Source organism: Liolophura sinensis, chromosome 8, assembly GCF_032854445.1.
Source record: "Liolophura sinensis isolate JHLJ2023 chromosome 8, CUHK_Ljap_v2, whole genome shotgun sequence".
NCBI classification, from domain to species: Eukaryota; Metazoa; Mollusca; class Polyplacophora; order Chitonida; family Chitonidae; genus Liolophura; species Liolophura sinensis.
Window position 1 is genome coordinate 51927806 of NC_088302.1, and position 15216 is coordinate 51943021.

At 40.0% G+C, this 15216-nt stretch overlaps 1 protein-coding gene across 1 annotated transcript in view; it reads right to left on the minus strand.

The window, feature by feature from the left end:
• The window catches only part of LOC135472195 (uncharacterized), a 34788-nt gene extending 34573 nt beyond the window's left edge, over positions 1-215 (minus strand). Inside the window, exon 1 of the mRNA XM_064751575.1 lies at positions 140-215. The gene's annotated coding sequence lies outside the window, so the exon portion shown is untranslated. The remainder of the gene's footprint in view (positions 1-139) is intronic.
• Positions 216-15216: the final 15001 nt, after the last annotated feature.

The following is a 15216-nucleotide window of genomic DNA, read 5'->3' on the forward strand; positions in this document are numbered from 1 at the left end:
TACGACCAGTGACAAACGTTGTTGTTGTAGTGCTGTCAAAGAGCCATACAAAAAGTAAATTTCTCTCCTTGAGTCACGATGCCTCAGGAAATTCTTTGCATGGATAAGAAAAGTCATTCGTCGCAACAGCCTAGCATACCTTTATCCTTATCTTAATGCAGTGAACTACAAGAAAATAACCTAAACTGCTTTGAACTCAAGTGGTGACATCGTCTCTCAACGAGAAAACTTGACAACTGAAAGTTTGATCACGTGACCCAATGTCGTTGCTATTCGGGATCAATCGGGTCCACGCACTGATACCAGCCCGAGGGCCAATGCGTGTACAGGCCTCTCCCCGTACAATGCCTTATACTGTATGCTAAACCTCTGCGAATAAAATATGTTATAACCTGCAAAGTATTGATGTGGATTATATTTACATACATCTGTGAATCTAAGAAGCGAACACATGGGTTATTTCGCAGCGTACATGACCGGTGTTCTGTCTGTCAGGTTAATATGCGAGTGATCGCGAATGTAACGGATTTTAAAGGGCCTAATTTCTCGGCGTTTGGTGCTGGTAGTGAAGAATTTGAATTTGAAGAACAAAACAAAAACCAAAAAAAAAACATCAATTTGATACAAACATTAATATGAATGCCTATATTATACAGGCCCATACTAAGTATAATTATATTACTCAGGCTTTGTAGATCAATAGGCCACTGCGCATACATAGACGTAGACCTACATGTAAGTATGTTCTTTCAGTCAACTCTTCATGGGCAATAATCAAGTGAGCCTGAAAGTAATTAATAATCTTGTTGATCCTATACCTAATTTGGACACGAATTAACCTGTATACCTGCTGATATTCGAGTCTAAGTGTTCAGCAGAAGGAATGTAATAGTTCTTAACTTATACCGTAATGTATTAAACCTGGGATTAATACACCTGTTATATTAGCCCCTGATTAAACGAACCCATGATATTACAGCCAATGAAAAAAAAAACAAATCAATACAGTTGGCCTTGTTGATCGGTCATTGGGGGCTTCTGCATCATTTATTTCAGAGGAATTTTTTTTTTAGCAATTTTCAGACAATTTTTGTAATTTACACGCAGTTTATTTGACGCAGTGATGTTGGGTACATGTAGTGATATGCATGTATATGACTGTAAGCCTTTCATAACTGTACTCTTGTATATAGATCCCCAAAATTATCAACGAATCAGCGCAAAACTGTTAGCTGATATTCATCATGTACATATTTATTTATTACAGGTTCACTATGTGAAATGGTCTTAATAATTAATGACTTCTTTTGAATTTGTACTTATGACTATCCTGTTGAAACATCAACTCTTTCGTTTCATTTTAGGCTACTGCCAAATCGTACACAAAAATATTTGGAGTGTGATCTTTAAATGTCGGACATGTCTATATCATGTCTGACAGATTACAGGTCTTACCACGTTGGATATTTGAACAGTTGCTATCAAAGCGTAACTGAGATAGGCCTACATTATTATACATTATTACTGAGAACTTACATACTGCCATCGTGCACCACTTGAATACTGACAACATTCCTTGCGTCTTTCCGTCACCGAAAACTATTGGCAGCTTCCCTTTGCATGATTCCGTTCAAATTTCGCACTTTATATATACTGTCTTAGTTGCTTAAATGGATGGTTTGTGTTAAACATCAATTTGGAAATTGACGTTTTGGTTGACGGCTGGTAGGCCTATACAAATGTCTGTTTCGACGCATACATTATATAGAAGGGTTTTATTTGTAAGTTATGGGCCTATGCACGGGAATCGCTGACTGATGTTTGTATTTGTCATGTTTATATGTGCTCAAAGCATAAACTTGGCACTTCTGCCTTGATAACTGAGGAGTGATCAAGAAATATATAAATATATTTTATTATTGTTATTTTGTGATCACTCCTCGGTGATATAACATATAACACGGAATACAGGGTCGCAAAAAATTCTGTCTATTAGCGCCGATGTAATCTTCCGTGCAGCGTTACAATTTCATTTAATTAGTGACGATGGCTTCGTGCCAAATCGGTAATATTTCATCCATGTTGTGGCAACAGATGTACAAAGTATATATTTGTTTTGAACTTCATTTGAATATCATGCTCATAATAACACGTTACTTGGCTGAAACACTGACAAATTATTTATACCGCTACTTAATTTTCACGTCACCAGCCTTCATCGTAACATACATATTTACTCGTCATATTTGTTGATAATTGGCGTTTGTATAATTTTACTCATTTTAAAATGATCTTTCCAATTGTGAACCGGTGATATGTACGAATGTTAGTCACAGATGAAAAAGTCAGGAATTAACATCCACCCTGTAAACAAGCATACGTTATATGGAATCCAATGCTCCTCACGGGCTTATATAGCACACCGCTAACCTTTTGTGTGTTAGGGGTAGACATGGGTTACTTTAAAACATACTGCCTGTATCCACTGGTTATCCACGTCACAAATCGCACCTTGTAGCCTAGTATCGCGGCCCCACATTGTTACATTGGGTCCGGTACAGATCAATGTGTTTTGTAGACAGCGATAAAGCATTGCGTTTCAAGTAACGCTGATGCTATAGCTTCGCTATATGAAAGTTTATTACACATGTATGCATTAATGATACTGTTTAATGCAACACTTTGGCATAAATACCAGAAAAGGAGAATCTTATGTGTTAATGTTAGACAGTTGACTACACTGTAAGACTAGCTTCCTCTCCGGCAGTAAGTGGGAAGGTCTTCCAGCAACCTGCAGATGGTTGTGGGTTTCCCCCTCTGTCTGGTTTCCTCCCACCATAATGCTGGCCGCCGTCGTACAAGTGAAATATTCTTGAGTACGGTGTAAAATACCAATAAAAATAAAATTAATAAAAAACACTGTACGAAATAAACAACAAACCAATTGATATTGTGAAACATTTGTTTATGGTAAAGCTTATGTCCTTGATTTCACGGTGTGTTACATCTGACACCTTGCTATGTTTTAATTTGTAATTTTTAAATAAATGGTTCTGCCATTAAACTTGACAAGGTGTTACATCACAATTTATTCAGTGTCTTATTGTTTGATGTTTCGAAAAACAACCAAACCAATCCTGGCCCGGAAAACCAGTAACAAAAGCATACTTAGTGTTAAGTTGTCCTACAACATATGTCATCATAGTAGTTAAGGGCAAACTTAGCTAAGTGAGCTTCATGAAACTGGCCCTAGGACAGCAGAGATTCTTATATGTGTGCAAGACCCTTTGATAAATTGCTATAAAAACAGGAACAATTAACAATGTCAGAAATGAAATATCAGAGGGTGATACCAAATACGAAATGCTGAGTTAGAGTGCCTACCTGATGTCCATCAGCTACACGGCTAGTGACTATTCACATCGTCAGTCATTGCCAGCAAATACAATATTTGGTTCAAACATGTTATAAAACATTTCCATTGACTACGAGTGAGCTGAAGTGTCGCATTGTTTCAACGAATGAAATGTAAATTATTTTATTGGTTGTCTATGATGATGATTATTATTGTTTGTGCATATCGAAAAGCAAAATCTTCACATGATTCCATACCTGGGAAATTTAGACAGAACATATTTCTGTCTTTAATCCTTCAGACCATTACAAAGTGAAGGGGGAAGCGAATTTACTTCGACTCGAACATATATAACACAGGTCATCAGGCCTATATCTGAACTCTATGGGATATCCCATAAAACGATCCGCCTAGGTTACATAACATGCTGTGCTCAATCTGACCGTGATAAGGTATTTTCTATACGTTTTTGTGTATTTTTTGGTTTTTATTGAAATTCTTTATCTGCATTGGTAAAGAGGCAATAATTGTAACAATTAAGGTCAAATTGGATTATCTGATGTACCATTAAAGTTTCCCATGAATTATTCAGTAGTATATAATGAAAAGTAAATAAAAACATCTGTATAATGTCAACCAGGTATATATACAGTTTAGTGATTTATCAACGAATCCATCTTTAAGGATATAGTTAACAGTATTTATGAAAACATTGGTTGTCAAAGACACTAATACGTGAGCTACAGTTTGTCCCTGGGGCGTTATTTGCAATAAATAACAACATATATATTATTCGCCGACAAATAGGTATAAACAATCTATATAAGCTGCCATTTCTCTTAAGACAAAATGTTGATATGTTGGTATCTAGCCCCAGTAGTTTTCTGAAATGGCATTGACCAAGCTCTTATGCCCTGTCTTGAACATGTCCCAAAGTACTCTGTCTCATCGACGTAAAACAGGTTGTAATTACGAGGCATGTTTGCAATCCCGCAGTCTGCTTGAAACACAGATATCAGTCAGAAAAAAATAGCTAGTAATTATGCTGTGTTTGCACGGCTGTTAAAACAATGGCACACGTACATCACACAACTCATAGGAATATTTGTCATGCAATGGATAAGATAAGAGTACAGGGAATAAAACAAGAACAGCGATGGTAATATCAATTTAACTTTTTAGGTCTTTATTTTAAGCGCAGATGCCTGTAAATGCACGAATAGTAACAACATCAGCATGCCTCCATGCACCATGGCTTATAACATGATGTGATGTAAAAAGGTTAGTGTACTTAGGCACTTCGTCTATTTAAAAAAAGTTCAACTTGTATAGAAAGACACTTGGGCTGTAACATCATCACATTTAATAGAACTAGCATGAAAACAATGCATAGGCATAAGCAGGCCTTTGGGGATTTTAAGTCCACCGGCAAAATATTGGTTTATGCAGGTGTAGAAACTTGGGGCTGGTTTGACCTTTCTTCGAAACAAACAAGTGAATGTTCAACGTGCGGAATGTATACTTGACACACATAATAACTCATGGGGGCATTTCATCCCGTTTATTTGCCCCAGCTTGCGACATGGCTTTGAGCCAGTTCGAACTCGCCCGTGTGAACACAAAGTGGGGGCATTTCATCCCGTTTATTTGCCCCAGTTCGCGACATGGCTTTGAGCCAGTTCGATCTCGCCCGTGTGAACACAAAGTGGGGACATTTCATCCCGTTTATTTGCCCCAGCTTGCGACATGGCTTTGAGCCAGTTCGATCTCGCCCGTGTGAACACAAAGTGGGGGCATTTCATCCCGTTTATTTGCCCCAGCTCGCGACATGGCTTTGAGCCAGTTCGATCTCGCCCGTGTGAACACAAAGTGGGGACATTTCATCCCGTTTATTTGCCCCAGCTTGCGACATGGCTTTGAGCCAGTTCGAACTCGCCCGTGTGAACACAAAGTGGGGGCATTTCATCCCGTTTATTTGCCCCAGCTCGCGACATGGCTTTGAGCCAGTTCGATCTCGCCCGTGTGAACACAAAGTGGGGGCATTTCATCCCGTTTATTTGCCCCAGCTCGCGACATGGCTTTGAGCCAGTTCGATCTCGCCCGTGTGAACACAAAGTGGGGACATTTCATCCCGTTTATTTGCCCCAGCTTGCGACATGGCTTTGAGCCAGTTCGATCTCGCCCGTGTGAACACAAAGTGAGGGTATTTCATCCCGTTTATTTGCCCCAGCTCGCGACATGGCTTTGAGCCAGTTCGATCTCGCCCGTGTGAACACAAAGTGGGGGCATTTCATCCCGTTTATTTGCCCCAACTCCCGACATGGCTTTGAGCCAGTTCGATCTCGCCCGTGTGAACACAAAGTGGGGACATTTCATCCCGTTTATTTGCCCCAGCTTGCGACATGGCTTTGAGCCAGTTCGATCTCGCCCGTGTGAACACAAAGTGGGGGCATTTCATCCCGTTTATTTGCCCCAGCTTGCGACATGGCTTTGAGCCAGTTCGATCTCGCCCGTGTGAACACAAAGTGGGGGCATTTCATCCCGTTTATTTGCCCCAGCTCGCGACATGGCTTTGAACCAGTTCGATCTCACCCGTGTGAACACAAAGTGGGGCATTTCATCCCGTTTATTTGCCCCAGCTCGCGACATGGCTTTGAGCCAGTTCGATCTCGCCCGTGTGAACACAAAGTGGGGGCATTTCATCCCGTTTATTTGCCCCAGCTTGCGACATGGCTTTGAGCCAGTTCGACCTCGCCCGTGTGAACACAAAGTGGGGGCATTTTATCCGGTTTATTTGCCCCAGCTTGCGACATGGCTTTGAGCCAGTTCGATCTCGCCCGTGTGAACACAAAGTGGGGGCATTTTATCCGGTTTATTTGCCCCAGCTTGTGACATGGCTTTAAGCCAGTTTGAGGGCTTGAGTCGGTTTATCTGTGCCAGGTTAACGGTAACTGGATTAAATGTCCTGGGTACATAGAGGTCAGGATGACGGGAGACAGGATTTGTTTACTTTGTTATCACTTTACTAGGAGTTCGCACAACACTGGCTTTATAAACAAAGTGTTTTATGATTTCGTGTATACAGTTTTTCCCAGACGTGATTTACCTGTCCTCAACGAGAGATAAGATTATTGTTTTGCCTTAATTTCGGCAGCAAAAATCATGTGACTGACGTGTAATCTCGAGTCCAGTGATTGGAAGTGGTTTGTATCTACATGTATATAAACCAGTCTGTATAACTAAAATTTCATCTGAGGGGACTCGATTAGATATTAACTATACTAAGTAGGCCTATTCATGTTAAGGAAATGTGGACGATTGTTGACAGTGTTTCAAATTATGCCAGAATGAACAAGAATTGTTTAGCCGCAGAGGTGCAGACGCACTTTGATCGCAATTTGACATCATCTCGTCTGCTGGAAGGCCTAGATTGCAAGGTTGGATTCGCAGTATACTAAGTTCAGCTACAGCTTTGTATACACTAGGACTAATATAAAATTATACTGTTATGTTAGTCCCAACTATACGGAGAGCCCAGCGGATTAAAAACCGATATTTGACATGACACTCCACTTGCGTAAAGATACTGGGAAGGCTAGTCATAATTAATCTCCACAGATCACAAAATAAAGATAATAAAAGTAAGAATTGTTTATTACATTCTTGAACTGTCAGTATAATCCCCTGACCACCCCTGATGCTCTCCCTTGGCGCACAGTCAGTGACAACCACAACCAATGCAATGAGTAGCACTGGGCAGCCGCCATCCATGAGGAGAACGTCCACGAGGAGAACGGACATCCATGAGCAGAACGGAACAAGTAACTTGTTCGTTTACGAATAATTGGGCAAGGTACGAGACTATAGGCCTGTATATTTATATAGGCCTATAGCCGAGCAGATAAATTCTCAACACTTTAAACCCCTTATTATCCGAAAACACAGACATTACTGTAACCCTGAAGACCTTCTCTAATGTGTCATTGTTAATTAGTAACCTAATAGTCCTCCATCACTAACTTGAAGAAAAAATATTAAAGATCCACGAGGAGGACCTTGCCTAGTTCACCTCCCCATAGGTATAAAGTATAACATCCACGAGGAGGACGGTGGCTAATTTACCTTCCTCCAGGTAAAAGGTACAACATCCACGAGGAGGACGGTGGCCAGTTTACCTTCCTGCAGGTATCAGGTACAACATCTACAAAGAACACGGAGGCTAATTTATCTTACTATAGGTATAAAGTACAACATCCATGAGGAGGACGGTGGCCAATTTACCTTCCTGCAGGTATTAGGTACAACATCCACAAAGAGGACGGTGGCTAATTTACCTTTCCTGAGGTATAAAGTACAACATCCACGAAGCGAACGTTGGCTAGTTTACCTTTCTGGAGGTGTCAGGTATAACATCCACGAGGAGGACTGTGCCTAATTTACCTTCCTACTGGTATAAAGTACAACATCCATGAGGAGGACGGTGGCTAATTTACCTCCATGTAGGTATAAGGTACAACATCCAGGAGGAGGACAGGGGCTAACTTACCTCCATGTAGGCATGAGGTACAACATCCACGCGGAGGACGGTGGCTAATTTGCTTTCCCATAGGTATAAGGTACCACATCCACTATGAGGACGGTGGCTAATTTACCTTCATATAGGTATAAAGTACAACATCCATAAGGAGGACGATGGCTAATTTACCTCCATGTAGGTATAAGGTACAACATCCACGAGAAGGACGGTGGCTAACTTACCTCCATGTAAGCATGAGGTACAACATCCACGAGGAGGACAGTGGCCATTTTACCTTCATATAGGTATAAAGTACAACATCCACGAGGAGGACGGTGGCTAGTTTACCTTCCTATAGGTATAAAGTACAACATCCACGAGGAGGACGGTGACTAGTTTACCTTTCTATAGGTATAAAGTTCAACATCCACGAGGAGGGCGGTGGCTATTTTACCTTCCTACTGGTATAAAGTACAACATCCACGAGGAGGACGATGGCTAGTTTACCTTTCTGGAGGTGTCAGGTACAACATCCACGAGGAGGACGGTGCCTAATTTACCTTCCTACTGGTATAAAGTACAACATCCATAAGGAGGACGATGGCTAATTTACCTTCCTACATGTATAAAGTACAACATCCACGAGGAGGACGGTGGCTAGTTTACCTTTCTGGAGGTGTCAGGTACAACATCCACGAGGAGGACGGTGCCTAATTTACCTTCCTACTGGTATAAGGTACAACATCCATAAGGAGGACGGTGGCTAATTTACCTTCCTACATGTATAAAATTCAACATCCACGAGGAGGACGGTGACTAGTTTACCTTTCTATAGGTATAAAGTTCAACATCCACGAGGAGGACGGTGACTAGTTTACCTTCCTACTGGTATAAAGTACAACATCCACGAGGAGGACGGTGGCTAGTTTACCTTTCTGCAAGTGTCAGGTACAACATCCGCGAGGAGGACGGTGCCTAATTTACCTTCCTACTGGTATAAAGTACAACATCCATGAGGAGGACGGTGGCTAATTTACCTCCATGTAGGTATAAGGTACAACATCCAGGAGGAGGACGGTGGCTAACTTACCTCCATGTAAGCATGAGGTACAACATCCACGAGGAGGACGGCGGCTAATTTACCTTCATATAGGTATAAAGTACAACGTCCATGAGGAGGACGGTGACTAGTTTACCTTTCTATAGGTATAAAGTTCAACATCCACGAGGAGGACGGTGGCTAGTTTACCTTCCTACTGGTATAAAGTACAACATCCACGAGGAGGACGATGGCTAATTTACCTTCCTACATGTATAAAATTCAACAAAACAAAAGGGCGGTGGCTGATTTACCTTCCTACATACAACATCCACGAGGAGGACGGTGACTAGTTTACCTTTCTATAGGTATAAAGTTCAACATCCACGAGGAGGACGGTGGCTAGTTTACCTTCCTACAGGTATAAAGTACAACATCCACGAGGAGGACGGTGACTAGTTTACCTTTCTATAGGTATAAAGTTCAACATCCACGAGGAGGGCGGTGGCTATTTTATCTTCCTACTGGTATAAAGTACAACATCCACGAGGAGGACGGTGGCTAATTTACCTTCCTACATGTATAAAATTCAACATCCACGAGGAGGACGGTGACTAGTTTACCTTTCCATAGGTATAAAGTTCAACATCCACGAGGAGGACGGTGACTAGTTTACCTTTCTATAGGTATAAAGTTCAACATCCACGAGGAGGACGGTGGCTAATTTACATTCCTACTGGTATAAAGTACAACATCCATGAGGAAGACGGTGGTTAAGTTGCTTTCCCATACGTATAAGGTACCACATCCACGAGGAGGACGGTGGAAAATTTATCTTCCCATAGTTATAAAGTACAACATCCACGAGAAGGAGAGTGGCTAATTAACCTTTTTACATGTATAAAATTCAACATCCACGAGGAGGACGGTGACCAGTTTACCTTCCTATAGCTATAGAGTACAACATCCATGAGAAGGACGGTGGCTGATTTACCTTCCTATAGGTATAAAGTTCAACCTTTATAGGTATAAAGTTTTCCATCCTTCAGGTATGCAGTACAACATTGATGATTACCAAATTAACTTCTAATAAAGATTTAACTGATTGATTGACACACACTTATGAGGACAATAGATAAGTTATATGTCGTTTTGGTACAGCTAAAATCTATATGCGGAGGACTGTTGCCTTGTTTATTTCTGAGAAATATATATAGCTTATAATGTATAAGTATGTATGTAAGGTGATGGATACCAGGGTTTGTTACATGTTTAGGAAACTTTTTTAAAACTAAGTATTAGCCCGATTTGAATGGAAGCCCTATAAGTTATATAATAGCTCTTCGCCAGCCTGATCACACTTGTGTGGTAATTAACCATAGGTTGTTTATTGTTACTTAGAAATGTTATATGTTTTATGTACATGATTATTATTATTGCTTTATTCTGTGTACAGTAAACTTCTGACGCTTAATGTTGTAATCCCTTTTGATCTCTGCCTGTGCATAGCTGTTCACAGCGCTCTTGTTGTCAATTAACGTTCAATGGCCATTTAATTAGTATGTAAAAACTTGCAGAGATATAAAGCCTGGCGAATTGTTACGCTCAGTTCCTTGATAAGGACAAACAAGGTCTTTGCTGCTGTTGTATAGCCTTATTTATAACCCCAAAAATACACATATGTAGCTTGAGACCATAATTTGTAAAGTGCGAAAACATTGAATATTTAAGAAAGCTTATTTTGCCAAAGATATCAAGTAAGTTTTTCAGAGTTTGCTTCTTAACACACCCCACATATTATTTCCTCTTATGGCAGAGAAAGGTTCAAGCGTCTAAATTCTGTGTGTCTGACCTCTGACTTTCATGCATGACCCAGTTTATTTTGTTACACCGCAGAAGCTTACATCCACATATATCAGATTTCACTGGTGGACAAGTGATCGCCCGCTTTATTGCTCCTGAATTCTCTAAGTGAAAACATTTAACTTGAAACTAAATTAGGCGTCTCCATCTTATAGGGTTTTCATATGTTGTGCTACCATAAAGTTACTTGCTTTATTTATGTATTTATTTATTTGATTATTGTTTAACGCCATCCTCTCTTTAGGACACATGGTTTGTTTATTCACAACGTAATGTGTGTAACATCCTAGCCCAGCAAACCACGGTGGAATTTTTAGAAAGACATTATAGTCCTCAGACTTAAAAAGGAATTCAGACTTATCTCCTTGTCAAGTAAATAAATATTACTACACGCGATTGAATGAGTGAGTGCTTGGGGTTTAACGTCGTACTGAACAATTTTTCAGTCATATGACGACGAGGAGTTCTTCTAGGTTGTGCATATGAAATGTGTCTTCTTGTGGTAGGGCGCCAAGGTTTGCCGCCACTGGAACGTCATGCCGAAGACACCAAACGTGACACACCACCCAGTCACATTATACTGACATCGGGCGGAACAGTCCTGTTTCCTTGCTCTAACCTCTCAATGCTGAGCGCAGCAACAAGTTCTGTTGGTATGACCCGACAAGGTACTTCACGCGGAAACGGGCCTGTCAGCCTAGAGTGCCTCAATTCATAACACTAATTAAGGAAATGCATTTCAAATCTGAATTGAATATTATACTCGTGTATATCTGCATTGTGGTGCTTGGGGCGACAAATGCTGGGCATGACTGAACATTGTTGCATGTCTTAGGGTTAAGGTCTTTGTCTTGAAAACATTCTTTCCAATACGTTTTGCTTTAGAATGTGTAACGATGTGGGCGTCGATTTTGATAAGTGTTGCAGTCATTTCTCGTATGTTTTCAAGAAAGATACAACTTTTGTGATGTCTTGATTTCTGTAGGTTTTCGTCAGAAGACTTACAAGTGTCCAGGATTATTCCATTTGCGGACGAGGAACTCAACAATGAGGAGCAGGATTCCAACATGTTTATTTGTGTATCTGATGTCATTTCACAGGTATGGATAAGGGAGCAGTTGTCATGCAGGTGACATTGATTTGTTTATTTGATTGGTGTTTTACGCCGTACTCAAGAATATTTCATTTATACGACGGCGGCCAGCATTATGGTGGGAGGAAACCGGGCAGAGCCCGGGAGAAACCCAAGACCATCCGCAGGTTGCTGGCAGACCTTCCCACGTACGGCCAGAGAGGAAACCAGCATGAGCTGGACTTGAACTCACAGCGACCGCATTGGTGAGAGACTCCTGGGTCATTAGCGCGCTAACCGACTGAGCCACGGAGGCCACAGGTGACATTGAGGCATATACTCAAAATGTTTAGAAATAACAGGTGGGTCTGAGCCTCAAGTATTCAGCATCAGTAGAAAAATACCATTAAACTGTGTCTGACAATTTTTGGATTTTTAACCGACTTAAACACAATGTTTGGATTGTATATATATATATATATGCCGCATAATGTTGATATTTCAGGTTGATGTGATAGACCAGAATGTGGAAGGCTTGTTGACAGACAGAGGCTCAAAGTGGTATGTATAGCTTAAATCTGTACACTTCATTTATTTTCTTTGTCTTTTACATGTTTTTCTATATTTCCTCATATGTGTAGGCGCATTCTGGAGTTTCGCACAGTGACTGGTGTGAACAACAATTAGCTTAGGAATACTTACACATTTTTCTGCGCAATTATAATTTACAGACACAGTGTATTTAATTGACAATTGTATTTGACTATATACAGTAGTTTTAAACATATGATCAATTCTGTATTTCCCTATTCTTCTATAGTGGCGTGCAGCACCACTGTACATTCATATCACACAAACTCGAAAGATTTCGCTGCTATTTGAAGAATAGTTGCTGCGATAAAAATAATTAATTTGTTACATGACATATAGTTTAATGTATTGTTTCACATCATACAGCCACACTTGATGGTAGCATGTGATTTCATAAAGATCCTCATGCACTTCATCGCCCAGGATATATTATTATGTATCTAAAAAGAGTGTTTTAGTGTGTTTCACTGTGTTATATTGATATCTTCTCCTAACCCCTTCCTCGTACAACTGTATACATGATTACGTGTTTATCTAGGTCCGAGAGCTCTGAGCTGGAGATTTTCTTGACAAATCCGAGAAGGGAATTTCTAAAGGGCTTTGGTTTCGGTTATGTCTTGGACTTGGTACGTAAAAGTGTGATTTCGGTGTATAAACTGATATTGAATTTTTCGCTTAGCTTGATTTATATGTACTGAAAATACCCTTTGTATGGAAAAAGCGCTGTTACTATATTTATATATGTTTTACGTACCAAAAACAACGCTGCGGGACTTTGGAATTTTGTAAATGTTTTGTGAGTAAATTATGGTCATTCTGGGTGTTATTTCGAATGGGTATGCGTATGGTACTTAATAAGATTTTCTCTTTTAGGCTTATACATATCTCGAAGCCTATGTGGAAAAAAGTTCTTCAAATTGAAGCTTAGGGACAAACGGTACGTATAGGTACATGTAGATAGGGTGGTTGCCAGTAATCCCGGTCTGCTCCATGCATGTTTCAAATAATCATGCCTATAAGGGTTTTTTGGTTACAGTACAGATCTGGGATGTTCTGTTTGTTTGTTGTCACAACTTATTTTGGTCCAAGAGTGAAGAAGAAAGTGACGGATTCATTGCTGCTTACATGGAGCGTGATTAAATTATGCGAAACAGTCTGCATATGCTTTTGTATACCTTGTCTGTATATGTGCATGGGAAATAGGCCATGATTATCTTTCACTGTGTGATTATATTCTTGTGTGAAACATTGCTTCAGGCCCCCGTCACATCTGGATTTGTACACAAGCTAGTCCAGCTACCAGGAACCGAGCGAATTCAGATTTTAAATGTGGATGGGTTTGTATTTACCTTGTATTTTATCTGTCTGTTTTTATTTTTTTGGTATAATTAGATATGGCTATTTTGGCTCCAGTCATGCATGGAGTAGTATCGGAATGGCTTTCCAGCTTTCAAGTTATCTATATACAGACAGTTCAAATGTGTATAAACATTTGACAAGGCTAAAGCCATAAAAAAGGAGGAAAGTAACTAAGAATATTGCAGTCATCAAGTAGTCATTTACATGTAGATGTGTGTTTAATTATTTATCATTATAATTTCATAATTTTGTTCCGCGCATGACTTGCTAAAAAGTGTGCAGGCATATATGTTTAATTAGTAGCAATCTATATACATTTCCACATTTCAGTCTTTTACAAATGAATAGGAAGCCTTTAACAGGATTGCATTCTGTTCACATTTTTTTCTTTGTAGGTACGAAGGGACAGTCAGGAGTAGGAGATGTAAGGAAGCTTTGGTTCGGGATGTAGTCGCACTGCTTGTATCCAACAAACTGCACATATCCTTACCAGAAGCAAGACGAAGATGCTAAAAAAAGTGAACAATTAAGAGCACACCGCTTAATCAGCAGTACCGAGTCGTAAATGGCATGCTGTGTGTGTAAATAATAGATGACTGATGAGTTGACAATGTGTATTTTATATCATTGTTATCATTGTATCATGGCTATATGCCTTGTACATATAGCCTACACCTATAATGTATTTTCCATTCCACCTCCATACCATTCATTGCTTCACTTACACATGTATAGAATCTTAGAATGTACAAGAGAGTTAATACACTAATAAACTTGCCTAGGGTACTGCAGCATATGTAATGAAATACAACTTTTATCCGTACATCCCAGTAAAGCGTTCTTCAGTTTATAATAGTTTTTCTGTAAAGGTTTTTGCAAACCGGATGAATACAATGCTGTAACCATTTTTAGGGAAAGGAACTTGTTGAATTAGAGTTTCTGTTGGCAAACTCTCCATGGGCGGTGGGTTATGGCTCTGCGACAGGGCTCATTAAAATACATATATTTAAACTAGAATGTGGTTGTTGACTTTTTTATTCAACTGTCCGGAATTGGTAGTCACTGGATTTCTCATATTGGATGAATCGAGGATTATATTCTAAGGCTCTGTGAAAACTTTCTCATCTACGTACATGTAGAGAAAGGCAAACTCGGTTTGTCCTCGTTCGTGTTGGGCTTTTCCTATCTGCGGAGAAAAAGGATGGTAAATTAGTCACCGTCCTCCTCGTGGATTTTTTACCTGATACCTATAGGAACGTCAATTAACCACCGTCCTCCTTATGGATGTTGTACTTTATACCTGCAGAAATGTAAATTAGCCACCGTCCTCCTCATGGATTTTGTACTTTAAACCTATAGGGATGTAAATTAGCCACCGTCCTCCTCGTGGATGTTGTATTTTATACCTATAGGAAGATAAA